This window comes from Emydura macquarii, unplaced genomic scaffold (assembly GCF_026122565.2).
Source record: "Emydura macquarii macquarii isolate MOO-44397 ecotype Brisbane River unplaced genomic scaffold, CSIRO-AGI_Emac_v2 contig_1043, whole genome shotgun sequence".
Taxonomy (NCBI): domain Eukaryota; kingdom Metazoa; phylum Chordata; order Testudines; family Chelidae; genus Emydura; species Emydura macquarii.
The window spans coordinates 16,176,043-16,198,219 of NW_027131180.1; the positions used below are offsets into that span (position 1 = coordinate 16,176,043).

Here is a 22,177-nt window from a genome sequence, read left to right on the forward strand (position 1 = left end):
TGTCACCCACATGTGCCCTATAACTTGTAGTATTTTATTTGTTTGTTAGAGATGGGCAAATCAGGGAAGTTTTTGAACTATTTCAAAGGCTCTCAAAGATTCAACAATCTACTTCAAATTCCCAAACCTTATGCAAAAACATTAGTTACATTGTATGTTATACTTATTGATACAAGAATTTTCCACTAGATCAGGTATGTTAATGACACTGTACTTACATTGCAGTTACAATATGTATTAAAAATAACTTCAGTGTACTTATAATGCAGAACCACTAACTGCGGTATGTAACCTATCATTAAAATCAGCTTCTGTACCAGATGACTGGGGGATAGCTAATGTGATGCCAATTTTTAAAAAAGGCTCCAGAGGCGATCCCGGCAATTATAGGCCGGTAAGCCTAACTTCAGGACCAGGCAAATTGGTTGAAACTATAGTAAAGAATAGAATTATCAGACACATAGATGAATATGATTTCTTGGGGAAGAGTCAACATGGCTTTTGTAAAAGGAAATCATGCCTCACCAATCTACTAGAGTTCTTTGAGGGGGTAAACAAGCATGTGGACAAGGGTGATCCAATGGATATAGCATACTTAGATTTTTCAGAAAGCCTTTGACAAGGTCCCTCATCAAAGGCTCTTAAGCAAAGTAAGTGGTTGTGGGATAAGAGGGACAGTCCTCTCCTAGATCAGTAACTTGGTAAAAGATAGGAAACAAAGAGTAGGAATAGATGATCAGTTTTCAGAATGGAGAGGTAAAGAGTGATGTCTCTCAGGGGTCTGTACTGGGACCAGTACTGTTCAACATATTCATAAATGATCTGGAAAAAGGGGTAAATGGTGAGGTGGCAAAATTTGCAGATGAGTAGTTTTGTATCAACATAGTTAAGTACAATGAGACTGCAAGGAGTAACAAAGGGACCTCACAAAACTGGGTGACTGGGCAATAAAATGGCGGTTGAAAATCATGTTGATAAAGGCAAAGTAATGCACACTGGAAAACATAATCGCAACTATACATATAAAATGATGTGGTCTAAATTAGCTCTTCCCACACAAGAAAGATCTTGGAGACATTGTGGATAGTTCTCTGAAAACATCCACTCAGTGTGCAGTGGCAGTCAAAAAAGCTAACAGAATGTTGGGAATCATTAGGAAAGGGATAGATAATAAGACAGAAAATATTGTATTGCCTCTTTATAAATCTATGGTACACCCACATCTTGAATACTGCATGCAGATCTGGTCGCCCCATCTCAAAAAAGATATATTGGAAAAAGTACAGAAAAGAGCAACTAAAATGACTGGGGATATGGAAAAACTTCCATATGAGGAGAGATTAATAAGGCTGGGACTTTTCAGCTTGAAAAAGAGATGACCAAGGGGGGATATGATAGAGGTCTATAAAATCATGACTAGTGGGGAGAAAGTAAATAAGGAAGTGTTATTTACTCCTTCTCATAACACAAAAACTAGGGGTCACCAAATGAAATGAATAAGCAGCAGGTTTAAAATAAAAAAGGAAGTATTTCTTCACACAACACACAGTCAACCTGTGGAACTCCTTGCCAGAGGATACTGTGAAGGCCAAGACTATAATGGAGTTCTAAAAATAACTAGATAGGTTCATGGAGGATAGGTCCATCAATGGCTATTAGCCAGGCTGGGCTGGGGATTGCCAATGGGATGGATCACTTGATGATTACCTGTTCTATTCATTCATTGGCCACTGCTGGAAGATAGGTGGACCATTAGTCTGACCCGGTATGGCTGTTCTTATAATACTAATTGAACACTGTGTGTACTTTAAATTAGAACTGGGCAGAGAAGGTAATTTCATTTAATGGAGGAAGAAGATTTCTCTGAATTTGTTTTCATTCTGCTTTGGAACAAAACCAAAAATATTTTAAATTCTCCATGAAACAGGCACCTGGAAAAAATTGTTTTAGAAATAAATCAAAGAGTTTTGTTCTGGTAACGTTGAAGTGAAATTCTGCCTGGCAGGTTGAAGGGGAGCCAGGAGCCTGGAAATCCTGGCTGAGATAGAACCTTGGAACTTGAGAGCCAGCACTCCCAGGGGTTCTAGGCTCTCAGCTCCCCTTCAGTACATCAGGTGGACTGCCCCAGAGCAAGAGCAGACAGCTACAAATTTTCTCTTCTCCAGTCATTGGTTTCTTACTAATACTCGGGGGAAATGTCCATGTTTGCATCGTACTGTACCTTCTATAAGAACACAATTATTTTGCAGATGTCCCATTGTTCATAGAATACAGAAGGATAAATTTTTAAAACTATGGATGGGGGAAAAGTGGCAATTACAGAAACTAAGCATAGATTTACTCTGCCCGCTGTCTAACGGACGCAATGGGCATTATAAAGGGGTAAAACACAGAAGCTGTGTCAATTGTAGGATGAAAGAATCAACTTTTGCACCTTTGTCCTCTAAGCAGACTCTCTACAGAATTTGATTTTCCTTTACATACCGAAGAACTTGCAATAAGAAATGATCCCAGGCACAAACAATGGCTGCCTCTTCAATCACTGCTAATTATTACTGGTGATGTTTGTGCTATTTTCAAATGAATATTGGCTGAAGTATTTTTGTACATTTGTCTTCTCAGTGAAAGCAAATAGATCTTTAGTCTTTATCCTAATGTGTAACTAAGATCATGAAAGTCCATGTTGTTAAGATGAATATATACAGTTAAACTCTCCCACAGAGTTACTGTATTGGACTTGAGAGACGAGGTTGGCCCATATGCTGTATATGAATGCACACACACACACACGCAAAAATGCACAGACTCGATGTTTCATAGAAGCCTGGTCATATTCTAAAGGTAGCTGGCAGCAGCCTGTGGGAGGAAAGATTAGCTCATGATTAGGCATCAGATAGAGGAATTTTATTATCTTTATCATATCATTAAGCTAACTTGTTTTGGTCAGCCACCCCATCCCTTTGTCACTCTCTGAATCAGTGTATGCATGTGATGTGGCTGGTTTTCAAAAGTACACATGACAGTCATGATGTTGTAGAGAGGGATCCAGCTCACTGATTGAAAAAGCAATTCTTTCTCTTGATCTGCTTCATGCAAGCTAATAATGGATTAGTAATTGGCTTTAATTAGCTACTAAACAACATAGGAAGGGCCAGCTGAGAACGGAACAGCAGGTTACATCTTTAAAGTCATTTCTCTGCAATGTTGCCATCTTTTTCTCTCTCTCTCTCTCTCTCTTCCCCTCCTCACCCCCTTACCCCCATTCTCTTTACACTCTGATGCACAAGCACACACTAGCACGAAAAGTACTTGGGCTACAAAGAGGAAAAGGGAAACATTTTTTCCTTATTTAGAGTTTTAAAAACTCTTTTTGCTTTTAAAACCACCTCTGCTGTGCTAACAGGCTTCAAGTATTATACAAAAAAAACATTATGAAAACATTCCAAAATGTAAGAACATTATACTGATGATAAATAAGCTGGGCTTTATAAAACTTTAAATAGCAGTAAGAACAAAAAGGCAGAGAGGAACCAACTTAGAACAAAAGGAAGAAGGGAGGGTAATGAACAAAAACCCAGCAGTAGTCGTACTAAAAACACCTTCAGGAGAAAAATACAGCTCCAAACCTGCCAAGACTTACATGCTTAACCTTACACATTGTGGATATGTCTACATTGCATCTGGGACTCGCATGTTTTCCAGCCTGAGTAGATGGACGTGTGCTAGTTCTGTTTTGAGCTAGCACATTAAAAATAGCAGAGTGGCTCTGGTGGTCTGGGCAGCGGCTTGGGCGAGCCACCCAAGTATGTACCCACAGGATTGGGCAAGTTTGTACTTGGACAGCTATCTTGAAATGCCCCTTTGCTATTTGTAGTGTGCTAGCTCAAGTGGAACTAGCACAGGTCTGTCCACCTGCCTGGCTCCACCTGCCTGCCAGCAGTCCCACTGAAAGCAGCAGGATTACTCACAGTGTGTAACGTTAAGCATGGGGGCAAGTCTTTCTTCATGAATCAGGGTCTATGTTTGAGGTAAGGAAGAGGATTTCAGGCCTCTGAGAGATCCACTCAACACACTGAGTAAAATCCAGAGTCCATTGTTTCCAGAGCAACACAAGAAAAGGGAGAGAGAAGCCCTATAAGGATAGAAGAATCCCTGCATTGAAAGGCTCCCTTGAATATCAGGGTAGAACTGTGCGGTCCTGATCCCCCGCATAGATTAGAGCAGCATAAGAACTGCTCTTTCAAATGCCAGCTACCTACAAGCCTTTAGGGACCATATGTCTGATGAGCATAGGCAGAGCACAGAGCTCCCCTGAGTTGGTCAGATCTGTCTGATTTCCAGCTGCTTTGTGCCACTCCAGCAACACAAAGGAGCTGAACTGCAACCAAAAGTCTGCCCCTGCAGTCACATGGTTTGTTAAACATACAGGTAAAGGACAAATGCAACAATGACAGAAAAGTACCTGAATGCTATTTTTTTTTTCAATGTGGGCCAAATTCAGAGGAGATTTAAATGCTTGTGTAAGTTTTTCATCATTAGAACTGATGGAAAACTATAAAAATCCAAAATGTTGACTGCCTTTTTCATCAAAATTTTGAATATTGACACACACACACACCTAATGGGGGAGATACAAAATTGTCCCATTTTTGGACCAGCTTTGTTCATCATTAGTAATTCAGTGTAAATTAGTTTAGACTGGTGTAATTTACTCAGCCAGGGAAAGGGAAGGTGGGTTTGTATCAGGGAAAGCAGCTAATAGGTGGGTTTTTAGAAGGTGTAACGAACAACAATCCTCTAAAATTCTGTGGTGCATAGAATTAGTCCTGTATTATGGCTGGTGGTTCATGAGAGAGCATACTTTCTGATGGTCATTGATCTCTCAAGCCAGGCCAGGCAAAAATACAGGCCATTTACCAGACAGCCAGGATGCTTTTAGCATGCCCAGGATCCTCGACTGGGCCATCTCTGGCCCGTGAGCTTGGGTAGGGAGAAATGAGCTACTAAGAAAGGGGAGTGTATTGGGGGAAGGAGATGGTATCAAAGAGGAAGATGGTCTTGGTAATGGAAGATTTGTCTAAAGGTGTGGGTCTCAGTGGCCCAAATTAAGGGAGCTGCTTTCTGTGGGTATCTTTGTCACCCCAAATCGTGAAGAGGTTCTCTTTCTCCTGAGGAAGCATCCTTCATTCTCATGTATCAAAATGCTTCCACTGGATGCATAGAGTCAGGATAGGCAGCTCCCATCACTTCCCTGCACAAGCACTGATACAGCAGTAACACCTGGTGGCATGTGCCCCCTCATGGTCATCTTGTTTGCCTAAGAAAAGCTCCTCCTGTGCCTCTGACACAGTTTACCCATGGCATTGGCAGCTGCAAGGGTGAGATGTAGTCATTGCTATGGTTTCTTGATATGTTTTCTTTCCTCAAGTTCCCACCACCACCTTGTTCCAAGGACACCTGAAGCAATGATCTAAATGGTACGGCCCAAAGGACAAACACAAGCTGATAATGTAGTCTCTAGAGGAGAAACTCCGTGACTTCTAGTTGGGGGTGAAGGCAGCGTGACCTCTTCCATTGCACAAGTCAACATTTCAGAGCTGTGTCTGACCTCAGATTTTCTAAAACCCAATATATTTAGCTGCATTGATGTCAAAAGCTACACAAGGCTTTATGGTTTCAGACAAAACTGAAAGTTTGAATTGGTCCTGCACTGACTGTGCCCTGGTATACACTTCCCTGGAAATGTGGCAGCAGTCGATGGGAGTTACGCAAGGACCTGCGGGTTACAGTGGACAAGGAGCTGGATATGAGTCAGCAGTGTGCCCTTATTGCCAAGAAGGCTAAATGCATATTGGGCTGCATTAGTAGGAGCACTGCCAGCAGATCAAGGGAAGTGATTATTCCCCTCTATTCAGCATTGGTGTGGCCATGTTTGGAGTACTGTGTCCAGTTTTGGGTCTCCCATTACAGGAAGGATGTGGACAAATTGGAGAGAGTCCAGCGGAGGGCAAAGAAAATGGTTAGGGTGCTGAAACACATGCCTTATGAGGAGAGGCTGAGGGAATTAGGCTTGTTTAGTCTGCATAAGAGGAGAGTGAGGGGGGATTTGATAGCATCCTTCAGCTACCTGAGGAAGGGTTCCAGGGAACATGGAGCTAGGCTGTTCTCAGTGGTGGCAGGTGACAGAACAAGGAGCAATGGTCTCAAGTTGCAGTGGGGGAAGTCTAGTTTGGATATTAGGAAAAACTTTTTCTCTAAGAGGGTGGTGAAGCACTGGAATGGGTTGCCTAGGGAAGTGATGGAATCTCCATCCTTAGAAGATTTTAAGGGGCGGCTTGACAAAGCCCTGGCTGGGATGATTTAGTTGGGGTTGGTTCTGCTTTGAGCACGGGGTTATACTAGATGACTCCTGATGTCCCTTCCAACCCTAATATTCTATGATTCCCAAACTGTAGTCTGCAGACAGCTGTCTGATCACATAGTACTGGCTCCTCCTTTTTTTCCAGGTGCTAAGTTACTTTAAAAGGCAGCTAAAAATACATCATATACTTTTCCAATGTTACTTGTCCATGGAAGCCCTTGCAGTAGTTTCCACAGGGAGATTACATGACCATGAATGAGGTTGGACAGACAGCCTTACCGTAGGCATTTCCTGACTTTGGAGCGCTTCACTTCATAATCTGACTGTTCTTTTCTCTCATTTTTTGGTCTGGAGTATGTGCACTGTTCTATTGCTATGTTAGTATAAGTAAGGCTGGTCTTACAGTTACAAGACGAGCACAAAAGCAGAAGGAACTGGCTGCAAAATCTTCCATCCATCTCCTATGGGACCAGGGTGATCTTGTTTTGTTTGGGGCACCAGAAGATAGGCTAGTTCTGTTTATAAAGGAAAATTAGCACTGCTCCTAATCTTCAGATATAAGTGAAGGATTTCCCGGTAGCAGAGCCAGCTCACATTTGTAGAGGGAGTTTAAAAGTTATCTAGAGGAGTATCTTTTTCTTCAGCTCTCTCATCCCTTACGCAGATGCTCCAAATGCTCAGTCCCTCCCCACTGAGGTTCCAGTTGCTCTCACACCTTCCACCTTCTTCCTATGTAAAAAAGGAATGTAGCAATATTACTTATTATATATTTATTTGTCTGTTGTATTATGGCAGCACCTATGGTCCCAACCCAGATCATAGCCGCATAAGCACTAGGTGCTGTACATACATTTAGGAAGAAATGGACCCTGCCCCCCAAAATGCTTGTAATCTACCCAGAAAAGACAGATCTTACTTTATTATCACTACTCCCAGTAGGGTGAGCAGATAGCAAGTGTGAAAAATTGGAATGGGGGTGGGGGCTAATAGGCGCCTATATAAGACAAAGCCCTGAATATTGGGACTGTCCCTACGAAATCAAGACATCTGGTCCCCCTAACTCCGAGTCTCAGTGCTTTGGGCTCCAAGGTGAAGGAGGCTGCCACATGTCACTGCACTATTTATATGTCCCTCAATGAGGCTTTGACACTTACACGCTGAAAAAAGAAAAAAAGGTATCAAATACTGTCCCATGTGGCTCATGTCCGCTTCTTAGGGCATCTTGAGCAGCGCAGTTCAGAAAATGGGATTGTGTTGTGTGCAGCTGCTTACCCACGTAACAGGCTCTTACAAGTAAACAGGACTGTACTGTAGTTATCTGCATCTTTATTTAGAAAAAAAAAAGCCTCATAGGGGCTGGCATTGACGTCAAAGAACGACTTCCATTGACTTCGATGGTCTTTAGAAAAAGGCCCCCTAAACGTTAGAGTGTTAGACTAGATGCTACACTCATCATTTCCCATTCTTCCCCTCCTCCCCCTTTTGTGGTGGAGGGCACTTCCTGAGGAGATAAAGCCACCACTTTAAGATCTACAGGCCCTGGAAATCATTTCGCTTCTCTGATTCACTCTAATAAGAAGGCAGACTCAAGTACAGGCATATAGTACTGGCAGGTTTTATGAATGTTTTAGGCACTTGTTCTCCCTACCTAATATAATTCCTAATCTGCAGGCAATGAAAGATTGGTTGCCTGGGAATCTAGGTACATACAGTACTGTATCTGTTAACAGTTGAAAAGAAACTAATGACCTTCATTGAAAAGATACAGGCAAATTCCTGTACCTTGGTCACTTTAGAGGAGCTTATTTTTGCCTTATGAGTAGAGGGATGAATTTAAAGTAATACAGCAGACAAACTCTAACCCGTAGATTGTTTATAAAATACTAGTCCTATGAGAATCTCTCTCTTAAATACACCCCAAGGACACCAGGCTGCAAAAGGCTCTATTCATAATACTTGCAAAGCAACCTGGCAGCCCCAATAATATTAAAATTAAGCAAAATTATCTTTTGAGAGATGACAGAAAATCAGAACCCTGTATCCTCCCTTTCGGAACAATGATGGCTCAGAATAAAATCTGAACATTACAATAACCTGTCCCTGCCACACACAGGTTGAGAGGGGGGAAGCAGCCACTTTATCAGAAGACTGTTCCTCTGTTTCAGTGCAAAAGGGGATTTAAGAGGATTTGACATTTATCGGGGGAAAGGGTCACTACTTTCCCATGATGAACCAGGGAAATGTAAAGTGATTTGAATTGTTTTCATACAGCAGCCTACAGTTCATTTCTTGGACCTGGCCTTTTACTCTTAGCCTTCTTAGACCAGTGGGGACCTCACAGAAGGGCTGTGGAAAGAGGAAGTGAGCTCGGGAAGAAGAGAGCGTTCCATGTCATTCTGCAGCAAATCCCATTGCTGATGAAGGATCAGCAGTGACACGCATGGAAGGGAATCCCATAAACTGAATCACTGCTAGAATTTTAGAGGAATTCTCCCACCATTGCACTATCACTGGCACATCTCCAGAGCATTGCTAGTGTACAGAGGGCATAGGCACCATGTCTCCTAGACCTTCTCAGAGCAGGGCTAGCTGGCACCACAGTTAAAACACTGGCAGCCCACTTGCACTAGCACTCCCATCATTGCTGTCACTGGTGGAGCTGAACCACTGGTAATGGTGGGGCTGAACCAGTGGGAGACGTCCTCAAAAATGCTAGTGTAGATAAGGTTAGCCAGTCTTTCTTAATTGGACATGTAACAGTGTCCATGAGATGAGGCAATGAGGGCTTGGGAAGGGTGAGAATGCAGCTTTACTGCACTGTCAGAGGCCAGGAAGATCCATTGTCACCTCTGCCCCCAAAATGAAGTGCTAGGAATAACACTCACAAAGGTCTACCACAGTAATAATAAATGATATTGCTAGTGCTCTGAAGGTCTGATATATGGTGCTTGTGAATTAACTTGCAACACCTGTGTGGGGGCCGAAGGCATGTAATTCCATTTGTAAACAAAGCAATAATGATAGATTGGATTGTTACAGCCTCTTCCATCCCTGGGCTTTCCTTTACTTGGCAAAGACCCCATTCCTGCCGGGAGTTCCACGTGGGATTCCCTCCTGTGCTCTGGCGTGACCAAGGCCATCACTGATACCACCCTAAAGATGGTTCAGCGTTTATATGAACTTGGAGTCAGAGTCCAAATTCCCGGGTTGTGAAAGCCCCAAGGTTGCAGACGCACACAAGCGTAACTTTACTCACACAGGGAGTCCCACTGAAGTCAAATAGACTACTCGTGTCAGTAAATCCAGTCACATGTAAGTGTCCCTAGCCTCAGAGCCTTAAAGGTCACAGAGGTTAGGTTCCAAAACTGGCAGTGGTTTAGAAAGGCCAGGTATTGTTATTTTTATTAATAATTAAAAGGCTTAACTTCAGGCTTAGACTCCCACTCTCAGCACCAGGCACTGCTCGCACTTCAGTGCACTTAGGTATTTGTTTAATTTGATTAATGTATTTGATTGAGCTGCTTGGAAAGCATGTCCCTTACAATGGTCCTTTATCCTTTGTGCCTCCACTCCCCACCCTCTGGCCATGACTTTCTGGAACTTCTTCACTCAATCACTATCTGCTCTTCCTATTCAGATCAAAACGTTAATCATACGTTTCTGTTCAACCACCTTACCTACTTCACAGCAGCCCTATGCCTCTTGGAAACAGAGGTCAAGCCATGTTTTCAGTCACAAACACATTAGCCAGGCCTGGATTTTTCATCTTCAATCCCCTTGTCCAGAGGCTGGCTACACATTTGATTGGAGCTGTCCAGAGAGAGTACAGTGACTTAGCTGCTACTTGAGTCAACCTATCTTTTAGACAGCACTTAATGCACTTACAAGATTGACCCTAGACTCTAAAGAATGGTGGCCATGGTATTGGATGGGGCAGCGAAGGAGGGATAACTCGTTCATCAGCCAGCCCATTGGCCTGGGCTTTTCAGCATCTTACACTGAACAAGTCCAGCCCAGGGTGCCTGCTTCGTATTTTTTTTTAACAGCGTAAAGAGAAGATAGAGGACACTGGAGGGGAGGGATCCAAACCCCAAAGGCAGTGCTGCATCAGGAGTGCGTTACAAGCAGAAGATTGCAGCTTTTATTCTCCCTGCGTCAGTGCTCCCCTTAACGAGCTCTTACCGTGACGCCAGGAGCAGCCTGGCAAATGTCAGCTCATCACTGATGGTGAGGAAAGGCGGGGGGGAGTGGCTGTGCATTGTTAGCCTGCCTGCCCGGAGTAATCTCCTCTGAATAATCAGTAATGAGTGAATCGATCCCAGTTTCAGAGGCAGGCACAAAGCCACCCTGGGTTTGCGTGGATTTGGAAAAGAAGGGACTGGGAAGGATTTTGGTCAGCATCATTCCTGTTCTCTTCTCTTCTTTCTCTTTCTCTTCCCCCTCCTTCTTTCTAGCACTCTTGTCCTTCTCTCTCGCTTGCTCTCGTTTTCTTGTTATTTCACTGTGAAGCTCATAATTCTGCACAAAGCCCTTTGTATTCTGCAGCCAGAAGCTCTACCACTGCTGCTCTTCAGGACAGGGACAGTGTCCTTCTGTGCTGGGGACAGTGCCGAGCACCTTGTGGGTGCTACCTGATTGCAAATAAATAATATTATGAGACCTACATTATGCATCTAGCTCGCTGATTTATGCAGCAAAGCTGTCCTGGATGCCGTGGCACTATGCTGCAATGTCAGATGATGATGAAATTGGTAGTTAATATGTCCCCTAAATTAGGAGCATGAGAGATAGAAAGAGCTGCATCAAGCACTCCTTTGGGGGAGAAGAGGGAAGCAGCTGTCATCTGAGACTCCTAATCCATATCAGAGCAGAGCTCTTCTCTGAGTCCGGCATGAGTTAGGAGCTGCACAGCAGGGGAAGGCATTTGTTATGCAGAGCTACTTAGCAAATAAGAATTGACTTCTCTTCTGAAGATAGTGTCTTAGGCCCCTGAACCCCTCATGCTACTTCCTCCCCTTTCTTTACCTCCGTAGCTGGCCACACACAGTCTCTCTTCTGCAGAGCTCCTAAAGTAGCAACTGGACAAGCTGAGAAGCTAGAAGATGGCAAGAAACAGGCAATCTTGTGAATGTATACAGCGTGCTGGGGAAAAGGTAAATTATATGGACTTTCGGCAGCTGATTATTAATATTAATGACAGGCAGGGGTGCTGGAATAATTTGTATAGCAGGGGGTGCTGAGAGCCATTGAATCAAACTCTAAACCCTGTATATGATGGAACCCACTTCAAGCCAGGGGGTGAGGCAGCACCCTTATTTCCAGCACCAATGTGACAGGCCCTTCTATGTAACGATGATAATTAGACAGTGCTTTCCAGCCTCCCTGTGAACTAGGTAGCATTATTCCCATTTTAGAGATGAGGATTCTGAGGCAGAGTTGAACAGTAAGATGCTCAAAAGCACCTCAGTTCCGTTTTTGGGACGGGAGCTGCTGCTGTGGTGCGAGTGTGGGGTGGGCTCACTCTCCAGCCCTCTTCTTCCCCTCCACACAAGGCTGCAATTAGGGTTTCACTGCTGTGGAAGAGGGTGCATATATTTAATGGTGAGTCAGAAACAAAGAAAAAATGCAGGCAGTGGGTCCTGGCCCACCAGTGGGTCACAGGGAGGTTCCAGATGGGCCACCATGGCCGGGGCTGGATTAACTTCTCACTTCTAATTTATCAGCCCAGTGCTATTCGATGTCTTTATCAATGATCTGGACATGGGCGGCACATGACTCCTGTCTTTGGGGAGGGGGGCACCAGTGCCTGGACAGTGGCTCTGCCCCTGCTAAGCCTCCCTCCAAGGCCCCACCCATGCTCTACCCACACTCAGTCCCAGGGCTCACTCCCACTTGGTTCCCTCCCACTTGGCCTCCCCGCCTGCTGCTCATGCCTTTTGGGAAAGGGGGTGGGGGAGGGGCCTCAGGAGTGGGGGGCCAAGCAGGGCCAGGGGTGGAGCCTGGTGGCAGCTGTTTGGGGAGGCTTAGCCTCCCCAAGTCTCTTACACCCACCACCCATGGATCTGGATGAAAAAATAAAATAATTGTTGGTCAAAATTACTGATGACACAAAAATTGGTGGAGTGGTGAATAACAATGGAAACAAGACAGTTTATACAGACCAACCTGGATCATTTGGTACAGTGGGCTCATTTGAACAACATATACTTTAACAGTCAAATACAAAGTGATATATTTAGGAAAAAAGAATGTAGGTCACACTAACTAATGGCAGATAACCAACTGAACATGAGTTTCCAGTGCAATGCTTTAGCAAAGGGGACAAACTCAATCTTTGATGCATAAGCAGTGAAATTCAAGCAGATGTAGGGAGGTGTCTGGACTTTGAAAAGGAAGTTAAAAATTGGAAAGGGTTCAGAAAAAAACAGGAATGGTATGAGGTCTGGAAACTTGCCTTATAGTAACATACTTAAGATGCTCAAGCTATTTAGTTTGTCCAAAGGAAGACTGAGTTAACTTGATTATAGTCTACAAGTACCTACATAAAGATGAGATTTCTGATTGTAGATAGCGCTGTAATCTAGCAGAAAAAGACATAATGACATTGAATGACTGGAAACTGAAGCTAGACATATTAACTTGAAATAAGGTGCACATTTTTAACGGTGAAGGTAATCAACCTTTGGACAACTTACCCAGCAACATGTTGTTGGATTCTCCATTACTTACAGTCTTTAAATCAAGACTGAATGTGTTCCTAAAAATTTGGTTATTGTTCAAACACAAGTTATGAGCTTGTTATAAAAATTACTGGGAGAAGTTCTATGGCCTGTTATACAGGAGGTCAGATTAGATGGTCCAAGCAGCCCTTTTATCCTTAAAATCTGTTAATCTATATCAGAGGGACAGAGAATTCCTCTTTCAGGCACTTCCTTAGAAAGAAAGTTGCTGTGGCATTATTGCCCTTCAAAGAGGTTGCAATATAAACTCCTTACAGAATTGCATCGTTTGTGCTGCGCTGCTACATGGCAGAGGCTACAAATGCAGGAGATGTTCCTACAGGTAATCAAGCCACAAACACTTCTGATATCAAAAATGAGTTTTGTCTTGCATGGGGAAAAGCCCAGCACCGATTAATAACATAAGAACAGCTATACTGGGTCAGACCAATAGTCCATCTAGCCCAGTATCCTGTCTTCTGACAGTGGCCAGTACCAGAGCTTCAGAGGGAATGTACAGAACAGGACAGCTTTGGAGCGATCCACTCCTTGCACTCCTCCAGAAGTGGAACTTGGATTATCAAAAGAAATTATATATAATTTTGATCTCTTTTAGACAAATTATATTTTGCAAATAAGATCAAAATCCCTTCTCTCAAGCTTGTTTTCTAATCCTTTTATAGCAAAGAATTCTGCAGTGTATCAGGCGATGTTATCTGTCTTGGGATATTGCAATGGGTAGGAGAAAAAAGAAGAGGCTGGAGTATCTCCTTTCAGTTCAAACATCCCCCATTGCCCATCCCTAAATAACACTCTCTTTATGCAAATCTCAATTTGGTGAAGGAGCTGCTCGTTCAATTTGTGCAAAAGCTTTCAATTTTCACTCCATGTAATGACTGCAGCAAGAGGGAAGAATTTCTGTGAAATAACACCAAGGGGGGAAATCTTCAACAAGATATGCATGGATTTTGCTGTGCAACTGTCATTTACATTAATGGGAGTCATGTAGCTAAATCACAGTGCTGGAGATTCCCCCTCCTGCAGCCTTCCAGTCTAAACAAAAACTAAAACACAGGAATGTGAACAAAAGGTTCTGCTCTCCCTCCGCATGAGGCCAAGAGAAGACCCGTTGCTGGGGAAGCAATGTCACTCACTGCTCATTAATCACCATGCAGGACAGCAGGGAATAGGCATTCAAGAAGCAGGGAGAAGGCCGCAGCCCTTTGTGCATCTGTTACTGTAAATTCTAAATTAGAGCCTCTATGGAGACACAAAGCACAAAACCCAGCTGCTTGTGGGGGGCCTGGTTGCCAGCGGAGAAAAGTGTCAATTATTTACCATTTTCTAAAGGGCTCCACTTTCTGCAACAGTGCTGAAATATGCATGCAATGCTTCTGAATCCAATAAATGGGTGGGGTGTAGAAGTTTATCAGAGTCATAGGGACAGGTCTCTTCCAGCAGTTAGAGCAGGGGGCTGCGAGTCAGGTCTCCTAAATTCTGTTATTGGTTTTGCCACCGACAGACTTGTTGTGACATTGAGCAAGTCACTTAAGCAAGTATTTTCAAAAGCATCAACTAATTCTGTGTGCGTTCATTTCAGGAGCCCACCTGAAGACATTTTCAGCAGGGCCAAGCTCCTACAGTTCCCATTAATTTTAGCTGGTGTTTTGAATGTGTCTGAAAATCAGGACCGTGGATGCCTCAAATTGGCCACCTCAAGTTCTTGGACAGTTTTGAACATTTCTGCTGTAACTTTTTCTGCTTCTGTTCCCCCTTCTGTAAAATAGGGACAATCATACTGATCTAGGCTTAATTAGCTCGGGTCAAATTCTGATCTCACGCCAGTCAATGGATTTACTCCAGATTTTTTGAGATGTGTGAGTTGCCCAGCACCATGCATGGAAAGTGCTACACAAGAGAATGACTGACTATGTTGTTAATAATTGCCACTGCATAAGCCTTCCACGCCTCTGGCAGGGGAGCTGGAAGGAAAGGATTATGGTTTTCAGGGAAGCCACATTCAGATTCTTCTTTACAATAAATCAATTCTTCTGCTGAGAAATCAGCCCCCTGGAACTCCCTGTGGGGAGATGACTAACTCACTAATTCATGTCTCTCCTTCCTTCCCACCCCTTGCATAGAATGCAAGCAATATGGAGGAAATACATCCAGTTACTGTTAACAACATCCTATGGGCCAGATCCTCAGCTCTGTCCATATAGCTCCATAAATCCATATAGCTTCATATGCACATTTACACCATTTGACAATCTGGCCTCCATTTCCAAGGAAACAAAGAAGGTGAGTATTAACTATACTGGGCCCAGAAAGCTCCTTAAAATTAATTTGGCAGACAGCAATTAACGAGAGAACATGCCTGTCTGTAGTTCATAGCATATTTTAAAGACATTTTTTACTGCATGAACAAGACCCAGTGCTTGAAGAAGACCTTATAGGCAGAAATGTGGAGGTCTAGCACTCAGCAAGTTTAAATGAGTAATGAAATACTGCTTTGCTACTTTTAAATACTGCCATCACGATTCTCATTTTTTCAGTGTGCACAAGTCTCAGTGCATTTTTAGTGGGACACTGTCAAGTTAATAATCATGTGAGGCCTGATTCTCCTCTTTCTTACACTGGTGTCAGCCACTGAAATCAATGGAGTGTCACCGGAGTAAAACTGGTGTAAATGAGGACCATATTTTAAAAAAAACACATCTCCTTATCTATATTATAAATACCACAGTGAAGTCTTAAAACTAAAAAATTTGTAAATAGCATGTACTTTTCACTATTTGTGTGGCCTGCTTTTATTTATTTGCCACTTTCATCTTGAACAATGAAAATAGAACATATTTTATTTATTTATATTATGATAACAGCTAGAGGCTAGGGCCCCCTTGTGCTAGGCACTGTATCAATATATAACAAAGAAGCAGTCCCTGCACAGAAGAGTTTACAACCTAAGATTTGTCAGTTTCCTTTTTGCTTATAGTCAGTTTTCACTTCCTGGTTCTCGCATATAGGTGCTATCTATCTACCTGGCCAATGGCGCCTGCATCCGTATTCATTTCATGCATAGTGACAGGGCTGACAAGAGGTAAAGGTGGCAAATGGGGCAGTTTGCCCTGCGGCCCCATTTGCGAGGGTCCCCAAATGGAATGACATTGCAATCTAGCATGCCAGGTCGCAAGGCCAGTCACTGAAAATTGGCCCAGTGACTCCTCCATCACAACAGAGGGGCTGCAGGGTCAAACCAGAGCAGTGCCATGCTAAGTTAAAATGAGAATGCTTCAGTAGTGCGTACCACATGAAAAATTTCTGGGAGAGCCCTTATACGTGTCCATTCAGATTTTTATATTTTTCACATCACCTGAGCATTTGGATGTGGACTATGTGGATTTTAAATATTACAGGGGAATGTTTGTGTTTTACAAACTGTGCCCAATAGAAATAAGAATAAATAATTATGGGAACATGTATATTGGGCCTGGTTTTAAAAATAGTTTTTTGGGTTTTTTTTAAATCTACATTGGGACCAGATTTGGTCTCAGAGTATCTCTTTAAAATAATTCTTTTCTACTATAAAACTGTGGGCTGGTGCTGTATATGGAATTACCCACAACCTCCATCAGTCTCACCAAGGCCTTCTATCTTTAGGTGTCTGAGAAGTCACAGCATCTCATGAGTGCCAGTGGTTGCTTAATCACAAGGATCCCAGGAGGTTCAATCACCCTGAATAAGTCAGCATGTCCATGACTCATGTCACTGGTGGGCTCAATAGTGATTCACATATGAAGCACTGTGTTGGTTCTATCCTTATTTATATGATGACACTATTAACAGAAGAACATACATTCAAAAGAAATATTCCTGGGATTGAGTGAGCAATCTCTTTTCTACCTTATGCCTCAAACTGCAACATAAATAGCAAACCAGAGTGCAAAAGCTGCCACTCTGAAGCCTGGAGTGGAAGGGGAAAGGAAGGACTCCTCTCTGGTTTCTCCCCCACAAACTTCCCTACTATCCAGCCCTAGTTATTTAGGTGGGGCACTTAGGAAAACATTTGTTCCCATATGGAGGGGAAGACAGCTTTGTCTGCAGAGAAAGAGTCATTATTGCTTGTATCTGGATAAGCTTAGGAGAGCAAAAAATGCATTTGTAAAATAGTAGTTTGAAACTTCTTTGCCACAATGTCAGCAGTCCCGGTACTGTGTCATTTGCAATGACAGACGTGTGAATGGCACTCAGCTGTTGGTATCAATGAATCATTATTCCTAGCTGTATTCAATTGTCTGAGGTCTGTATGCTCCTCAAATGCCCCATACAAAGATGCTAATTATCAGCTTCCCAAAGAGTAATAATTGTGCCTAATGACATACTTATGTGAGAAAACCATTCCCTTGTCTCTGAGTGCAGTGCAGAAGTTACAGATGTACAAACCCATAAACACTAGAAACTTGTGGCTGGTGGGGGAACAATCTGCTTTGTGTGGTACGTGTGCTGCTGCTGCCGGGCTGTCCTGCTTTCTTATCGCTTCTCACAAACTGCACTTTTTACAAATACATTTTGCTTTAGACAGTCACAGCTAAAGGAAAATAAATAGAAGAAGCAAGTTTCCTGCACATTTTGGTTGGTAAAGAAAGCTAGTATGTTGTTTAGTTTCTGGCCTGCAATAGCAAGCTTCTATCCTTCTATTCATCTGGCCTGTGGGACAGGAAACATTTTCTATCAATTAATATTTTCTACTTTCTTAAGTCTGAAATATTAGCCAAAATGAATTGTATGATCATTATTTCTAGTGACAAGCAAGTGACATCACTCCCCTGAAAAGGCTAGCTGGGAGCTTGAAAATAATGGAAGACTAATATGTAGCTGTGGCCTCTTTTGCAATAAAACAGGCACTAAAGTAAATAGTTTAACAGGATGAGTGTGTACATATATGTGTGTGTGTTTATGTATATATATTCTTAAAATCACATGTGGGGCTGATAGCCATTTGAGGGTGACAGCCATCTTATAAATTGCAGAGCCATGTGACAAATAAATGTCATGGGTGTAATCCTGGACTCACTAAACTCAATGGGAATTTTGTCATTGATTTCAGTGGGGCCAAGATTTCATCCTATGACTTCAAAGTCCAATATCTTGTACCCTTTGAAAGGGGAAATTCCCAGCTTCTCAATGGGAACCAGCACTAATGTCTAGCCTTGGGAGGTCCTAAGTCATCAGAATTAAAGCTGTTGTATTTTTTGATATAACATGTTTAATGTAGGTAGTTTATACAACATTTTATAGCTACTTCTAAGCCTGGAACATTTGGTATTCGTGGTAACTAAGACACCTGGCTTTACAATCAGTTCAATCTGAAAAAATAGTCCCTTTTTTTTTTTAAATTAACTTTCCTACAAATAGTTTTTCTGCATCACATGTGGCATATAGAGAACATGCAATATAGCATAAAGGGTTGACAAGCACTTGTTTGGGATGAGCTGTATAACTGATTATGAGTTAATCACTTGTGAGTAATGCACCTATCCAAAACTTAGTGTAGCTCTAAGACCGTAGTTACCAGTTCCATGAGTCCAACTGTGCAAAGCTTGGAGAGAAAGAGAGAGAGAAATTACCACTAACAAATATACACCACCTCCAAAAGGGTCCCAAATTACCCTTTCTATACATAACAACGTCACCTTGTAACAAGGTGCTGTGGCCTTCCTTGGAGCCTGGGCCCGAGGAAGGGTCGCAACGTCCCTACTGGACAGCACCAGGCCCTGCAGGCCAAGCCACCCAGAAGCAGAGGGTGGAGCCGGAGCCAGAGAGGGGACTATAAAAGGCAGGCCCAGCAGCTCAGTCAGGGGGAAGCTGCTGTTGGAGGCAGACATGTCTTCCCAGAGGCTGCGGTATAGGCCCGACCCAGGCCCTGCTGCTGTTTGGAGCAACTGCCCCGCTGACCAGAGCCTCCAAAGCCTGCCTGGATTGATGGGCCCGAGTGACTGGAGAGGGCTGTTGGACTCTAGTGACGGGGTAGGGCCACCAGACCCTAGTAACTGGGAGCAGCTACCCGGGCCTGCTGGATGGGAGAAACCCCCTGAGCTGGAGGAGCTGCCTGATGTAGGGGACCCACAGGAGCGGACTGAACCTGGTGTATTGGAGAAACCCTTGGGTCCCTGTGACCTGGAGGAGCTACCCTCTGCTGATGGCCCCGAGGAGTTTCCAGACCTGCCACCGGTCGACGGTGAGGGACTCGCTGGACGCTCGCTCGCTGACTACCCCAGCGACCTGGAGAGAGACGAATGGATGAAGGTACCTGGGGATTGGGTGGGAGGAGTAGCCCAGGGACAGCCGACTAGAGAGTGGCTGAGTGTGACTGAGTCAGTCAGCATGTTGCGGCTGGAGCCCCGCTGACTCAGTGGCAAAACGTTTTGTCACTGATAGGGCCCTGGGCTGGGATGCAGTGGAGTCGGGTGGGCCTGTGTCCCCCTTCCCTAACCACCCTGGGAGTGCTTGGTGTCCTCTGCACTGCTGGCCAGAGGACCCTGAGCTTTGCAAGCCCCGCCTGACTATAAGGCCAGGGGCTATTGACTCAGGCACCAGCCCTGCCCGGCTTGAGGGCTGGGGGCTGTAAACTACTTTACTCACCCCACCTATTGGAAGGCCGGTGGCTACAGACTACGTTGCTTGCCCCACCTGTTGGAAGGCCGGGGGCTATAGACTGCTTCGCCTGCCCCGCCTATTTGAGGGCCGGGGTCTTTAAACTGGGTACCTTGCCTGCCTGCTTGAGGGACAAGGGCAACAGACTGCTTTCCAGCCCCGCCCTGTTTGAGGGCCGGGGGCTATAGATTGCATATGCTTACCAGCCCTGCTTGAGAGCTGGGGGCTAAAGACTACTTTGCTGCCCCACCCTGCCTGAGGGCAATAGACTCCTCGCCTGCCCCACCTGTTGGAAGGCCAGGGGTCGTGGGTGCCACATGAGCCCTGCCCTACATGAGGGCCAGGGGGCTACCGACTGCTAGAAAAGTCTGCCCCACTTGGGGCTGGGGCTAAAAGACTCACAAGCCAAGAGCTTTTTTTCCCTCAGACAAAGGCGCTGTGGCCTTTCTCGGAGCCTGGGCCCGAGGAAGGGTCACGACGCCCCCGGCTGAACCGTGCCACCAGCCTACACACATCCTTTTAAAGGCTGCTCTCATGAGCCCTTCCAGAACTATTGCTGGGAACTGGGGAGCTGGGTCACCCCTTCCTAATTGTGTAACTTTCCCGTTTCTATCAAGGCTACAAGGTATCTATCGCACCAGGACTTTTTGTGTCTAGACAAGTTATCTCTGGCCCAACACTGATTCGGGTATCTCAAAAATTAGAATAAATCCCTGGAGAGAGGAATTAGTGAGCCGGGTGCAGATGAAATTGTCAGAGATGCTTGATAAATGTATTTATCACATGGCTCTGCAATTTTATCATATGCAAGTCACCTCCACCTATGTAGAGTGTGCATGTAAGCTTTTCGTCTGCTCCCCTTCTCCTCACTAACGATTAAGGTTGCTGGTTGTATATGAAGCAAGGGCAAGATACTTCATTTGATCTGCTGTGCTATGAGTACAATGAAAACACCTGTATTGTGACAAGTGAACTCAGCAAGTGTGACAAGGAAATCATCCAAAGAAGTGATTAATAAAACCAGTCAATATTCAAGCATACTACAAGCCGAGCAGTAAAAATATAATGAAAGGGAGTCACTTTCTTTTGTGCTACAGTCTTCACTACAATCACTTCCATAATTGCTCCTCATCTTTTGCCAATCAGATGGAGACCCTCGGCAAATACAGTAAGTCTTTTTCAAGAACAAATTGAACTCTTGGAAAATGAATACCTATCATTCACCACAGGTGCAGCTCTGAGTGGGGTTAGATGACACCAAATCAAAAATACTTTAACTTCCCTAGCATCATTCATCACAGATTTCTCTTTAAACATGGCATATAAACACAACCAGCTAGAAATGTAATGCTGGCTTGAAAACTATGCCGTAGGAGTCTGTGAAGTCCTAAATAGAGTAAACCTTACTCATGTGAGTTAATTCTTAATCACAAGTAGCGACACATAGACTTGAGTGGGACATCAATGTGACACCCTTCAGTTTGGAATGCTTTTGCTTTCCTGATCCTTTTGGCCCACAGATAAAGCAGAGGATGAGGCCCAGGAGCCAGCAAATCATAAAATCACTGGGAGAAGAACCTTGTCTTTATTCATGCATTGTATAAAGCTTAGCACACTGCCAGCTCTTAACAAATAATCCATATTGATGAGGCAGCATTGGCTCAAAGTCATTCATTAGTGAAAAATAAAAATGTTTTTGTTCATACTATTTGGCCATGACTTTCTCTGTCACTGTAGCACTTCCGTTCATTCTTGAACTTCTGTATTTGCTTGATCTAGGCAAGCAAGGTTTTTATTTTGCTCTTGGCTCATTTTATTTCCATAGTTATCATTCTCTTGAATAATATCCTTATTTCATAGTTTAAATTGTTCCTTTGACATAACTCATGGTAGCTTATTCAACAGAATTAATAATGGATTTCTCTCCCCCTCCTCTCTCCTTCAAAATGCACATATAATGTTATAAACATCTGTAACTCAGACCCAGACAGAGTGGAGAATAAGGCATCCGACAGAAGTAACAGCTACTTTATTTGGTGAAATATTAATGGTGAAGGGTTTCATTATTGATTAATAATTACACTGGAGACTGCACAACATTTGACTTTCCCCTGCTCAGTATTGACTTTCATTTTCTTCTTATGATAACTGTTAAGAAACCAGTGTCTGCATTCTCATTGACGTGGCGTTTCTGTCACTAGACCCTGGTTTCTTTTCTCTCCTCTTCCCTCCTTTTTCACAGATTAGCTTTTCACTGAAACGTAAAAGAATCTTCAGCTGATGTTGGCAAAATCAAGGCTGACAGGAACAGACATCAGACAGCAGGCATGAACCATAAGTGTTGTTGAAGACTTACCTCAGTCTGTGCCCCTTACCTTTGAGAAACTGTATTTATTATAAAAAATACAGTTTTAAGAAAATGTATATATTAAATGTTATGTTA

At 43.6% G+C, this 22,177-nt stretch overlaps 1 long non-coding RNA gene across 2 annotated transcripts in view; it reads left to right on the plus strand.

The window, feature by feature from the left end:
* LOC137151098 (uncharacterized) overlaps positions 1–22,177 on the plus strand; it is a 41,802-nt gene extending 19,625 nt beyond the window's left edge. The window contains exons 2-4 of one of the 2 annotated variants that reach the window (XR_010919173.1): positions 10,408–10,588; positions 11,395–11,514; positions 21,977–22,177. This is a non-coding gene — a long non-coding RNA (uncharacterized lncRNA). Of the gene's footprint in view, positions 1–10,407; positions 10,589–11,394; positions 11,515–16,740; positions 16,953–21,976 lie in introns of those variants that run through there. The other variant, XR_010919174.1, reaches the window with a different exon arrangement.